A 4,760-nucleotide genomic window follows, 5' to 3' on the forward strand; every position below is an offset into this window, starting at 1 on the left:
GATTCATGGGGATAATGAATAAAACCTTTTAGGGAGACAGAGGATGAGAGTCAAGCTCATTTTTCTGAAAGACAAATGTTTCCACTATGTTGAATAAACATTGTACAGGATTTGGTGGTGGGAAACTGAAAGCTTGAGATTGACGGCTTAGACCAAAACTTCCAAAAGGCCAGAAGAGAATAGAAATTTTATGATGAAAGATGTAAATAAGGTACCATTTCACAGCTTATTTTAGCCTACTTTTTTCTTCCTGTTTTAACCTTGCTCTTCTGAAGTGCCCCCACCTCTTCTTCAACTTTTAAATATGTCTCATTTTTCAGTGATTTTTAAGAATAAAGTCTCATGAATTCACAATCATTTTATTCAAATATTTTATTTTGCCACTGTCCATTATTTTCTTTCAGTTTTGCTAACTCTCTGAACCCATAACTACACCCACTGCCTTAATTTTTCAGACAGTCTCTCAACATTTATCCCTGTGTACTCCAGCTCCTTTTTCAACACTCAACCAAAAGTTACCCTAATAAATTATCCAGGACGTCTTTCTGACAAAAATCACTGGTCTTGTCTCACTTTTGATCTAAATTTAATGCTATGACTTTTATTCAATTGACCTCTGGTTTAATTAATAATTGGTGAATAGATATACTAATTTAAATATCAAAATATTCAGAATGAACATCAAATCCAGTTGAATATGATTCCTTAATTAAACACGTCATGTATGAAAGAATAGATGAGAATAAATCCTTCATAGAAATTTACAGCTGATTATTGCCACTCTCTTTTCAACATATTTATCTGACTGGTGTTTTTCGCTTTCTTATTACCTCTTTACTATTTTTGCACTGTAACTCTAAACATTACTTTATCACTATACATTTTTCGTCCCTTGTATTACTGAATCAACCTAAGTTTTCCAATATTGTCCATGTGCTGAAGTCTCCCAAAGCTTCTTTCCATTCCTGATTTTTGCTGTTTTCCAAGCTCGAATCCTTAATTATCTCCTAGGCAATCCCATTGGATATCCTCTCTTCCCTTCAAATAAAATATTCCAGGACTAAAATGAGTTGATAGATTAAACTGCCTTTAACTTTTTATAAGCATGATATCAAGATGACATCTGTCAGAATAACAGTAACACTATTTTTGTTTTTTCTATGCACCCTATCTTACTTCTTTTGTGCTGCTATAATGAAATACCACAGACTGGGTAATTATAAAGAACAGAAATTGTGTACAGTTCTGGAATCTGGGAGGTCCAAGATCAAGATGCAGGCAGTTCAGTGTCTGGTGAAGGCCTGTTCCTCATATATGATGCCATCTAGATGTCTTCAGGTGGTGGAAGAATGGGAGGCAAACTTTCCAAAGGCAAGTCCATAAAGTTTCATCCTCTGGGTCCCCTCCTATGACAGCATTCCAGCTTCACTTCTCTCTTGCATTTCTTGCTAGTAAGATAAAGATTGGTAATTTCTCCCCATCATATATACTAGTGCTCCACAGGGCTGCCTACACAAAAGAATTAACTGGAGAGAGTTTGACAGACAGTGGTGTTTCTTCCCCAAATATTTTTATTTAAGTGGTAAGAAATAAGACTCAAGTATTTGAATTTGTTATAAGCTTCCTGGGCTACCTATCTGAAGATAGTACAAAATTTGGTAAGTTTGGTCACCAACAGCTCAGAGGAATAATTCTTTTTTGAGTCCATTGACCCCGTTTTGTGTTAAATGTGTCCCACATTTTCCCATTTCTTGAGTTAAGAAGTAACAAAGAAATGGGCAGAGAAAAACTGGATCAATCCCACATTAGAATAGGGCAGGAGTGTTAGAATACAGCATTCTTTTATGTAAAGTCAAAAATAATGTAAGAAAAATTTCATAAGGAGAGAATTAAATCTTAATAACAGCAACAGCTCTGTCACCTAAGATTAAGTTATTTAAAATCTTTACCTAATTATATTTTACAAAATGTATTTCTCTATGGTTTTACATTCTGAGACTTTTAGGAATACCATATTTTATTCTTTATTATTCATTAATTGAAGCCTTAAATTGTATTTACTTGGTTTTACTATGTATTAGACAGTAGCTCATTTAAAGTCAATAATTCTACAAGATAGGTCTGATTACTCCCATTTCACATATGAAGAAACTGACACTCAAAATAGTGAGTGATATTTTTGATAACAACAGCTATTGAAGAATTTCCTTTCAACTTAAATGTAGTTTCACTATTTTTCTAAGTGAAAAAAAATCAAACATTCTCAAACTAGTTCGAGTAAATATGTCACAACAATTTGTTAAAACCTTATACTTGTGAGGCACATAAATGTAACTTGATAAGATTAAATAATACTAGAAGAAAAAAAAAAAACAGTAACAACAGTCAAAAAAATTAGAAATAAAAGTTAGCAAACACAGTGTAAGGGGATTAGCTGTGCACCAAGAAGAAAATAAGAAAAGGTAGAAAGTGATCAATAAGACAATATCTATTTATTGAGCACCTACATGGATGTTGTGTGTTCACACACACATACATGCATATGTATACACATATAGTTATGTATATATGAGTGTATATATGTACATATATGATACATTAGAATATACACACTGATATCTATGTGTGTATACATATACATTTATAAATACATGTACTGACATCTTTTTTTTTTTTTTTATTGTTTTTTTTTTTTTTTATTATACTTTAAGTTCTAGGGTACATGTGCATGACGTTTATATCATGTATAACTCCCCAATGCAATCCCTCCCTCCTCCCCCCTCCCCATGATAGGCCCCAGTGTGTGATGTTCCCCTTCCCGAGTCCAAGTGATCTCATTGTTCAGTTCCCACCTATGAGTGAGAACATGCGGTGTTTGGTTTTCTCTTCTTGTGATAGTTTGCTAAGAATGATGGTTTCCAGCTGCATCCATGTCCCTACAAAGGACGCAAACTCATCCTTTTTGATGGCTGCATAGTATTCCATGGTGTATATGTGCCACATTTTCTTAATCCAGTCTGTCACAGATGGACATTTGGGTTGATTCCAAGTCTTTGCTATTGTGAATAGTGCCGCAATAAACAAACGTGTGCATGTGTCTTTGTAGTAGAGTAATTTATAATCCTTTGGGTATATACCCAGTAGTGGGATGGCTGGGTCATATGGTACATCTAGTTCTAGATCCTTGAGGAATCGCCATACTGTTTTCCATAATGGTTGAACTAGTTTACAATCCCGCCAACAGTGTAAAAGTGTTCCTATTTCTCCACATCCTCTCCACACCTGTTGTTTCCTGACTTCTTAATGATTGCCATTCTAACTGGTGTGAGATGGTATCTCATTGTGGTTTTGATTTGCATTTCTCTGATGGCCAGTGATGATGAGCATTTTTTCATGTGTCTGTTGGCTGTATGGATGTCTTCTTTTGAGAAATGTCTGTTCATATCCTTTCCCCACTTTTTGATGGGGTTGTTTGTTTTTTTCTTGTATATTTGTTTGAGTTCTTGGTAGATTCTGGATATTAGCCCTTTGTCAGATGAGTAGGTTGCAAAAATTTTTTCCCATTCTGTAGGTTGCCTGTTCACTCTGATGGTAGTTTCTTTGGCTGTGCAAAAGCTCTTTAGTTTAATTAGATCCCATGTGTCAATTTTTGCTTTTGCTGCCGTTGCTTTTGGTGTTTTAGACATGAAGTCCTTGCCCATGCCTATGTCCTGAATGGTACTACCTAGATTTTCTTCTAGGGTTTTTATGGTATTAGGTCTAACATTTAAGTCTCTAATCCATCTTGAATTAATTTTCGTATAAGGGGTAAGGAAAGGATCCAGTTTCAGCTTTCTACTTATGGCTAGCCAATTTTCCCAGCACCATTTATTAAATAGGGAATCCTTTCCCCATTTCTTGTTTCTCTCAGGTTTGTCAAAGATCAGATGGCTGTAGATGTGTGGTATTATTTCTGAGGACTCTGTTCTGTTCCATTGGTCTATTTCTCTGTTGTGGTACCAGTACCATGCTGTTTTGGTTACTGTAGCCTTGTAGTATAGTTTGAAGTCAGGTAGCGTGACGCCTCCAGCTTTGTCCTTTTGACTTCGGATTGTCTTGGCAATGCGGGCTCTTTTTTGGTTCCATATGAACTTTAAAGCCGTTTTTCCAATTCTGTGAAGAAAGTCATTGGTAGCTTGATGGGGATGGCATTGAATCTATAAATCACCTTGGGCAGTATGGCCATTTTCACGATATTGATTCTTCCTATCCATGAGCATGGTATGTTCTTCCATTTGTTTGTGTCCTCTTTGATTTCACTGAGCAGTGGTTTGTAGTTCTCCTTGAAGAGTCCTTTACATCCCTTGTAAGCTGGATTCCTAGGTATTTTATTCTCTTTGAAGCAATTGTGAATGGAAGTTGATTCCTGATTTGGCTCTCTGCTTGTCTGTTACTGGTGTATAAGAATGCTTGTGATTTTTGCACATTAATTTTGTATCCTGAGACTTTGCTGAAGTTGCTTATCAGCTTAAGCAGATTTTGGGCTGAGACAATGGGGTTTTCTAAATATACAATCATGTCATCTGCAAACAGGGACAATTTGACTTCTTCTTTTCCTAACTGGATACCCTTGATTTCTTTCTCTTGCCTGATTGCCCTAGCCAGAACTTCCAACACGATGTTGAATAGGAGTGGTGAGAGAGGGCATCCCTGTCTTGTGCCAGTTTTCAAAGGGAATTTTTCCAGTTTTTGCCCATTCAGTATGATATTAGCTGTGGGTT

This window comes from Trachypithecus francoisi, unplaced genomic scaffold (assembly GCF_009764315.1).
Source record: "Trachypithecus francoisi isolate TF-2019V2 unplaced genomic scaffold, Tfra_2.0 Lachesis_group16, whole genome shotgun sequence".
Lineage (NCBI taxonomy): Eukaryota > Metazoa > Chordata > Mammalia > Primates > Cercopithecidae > Trachypithecus > Trachypithecus francoisi.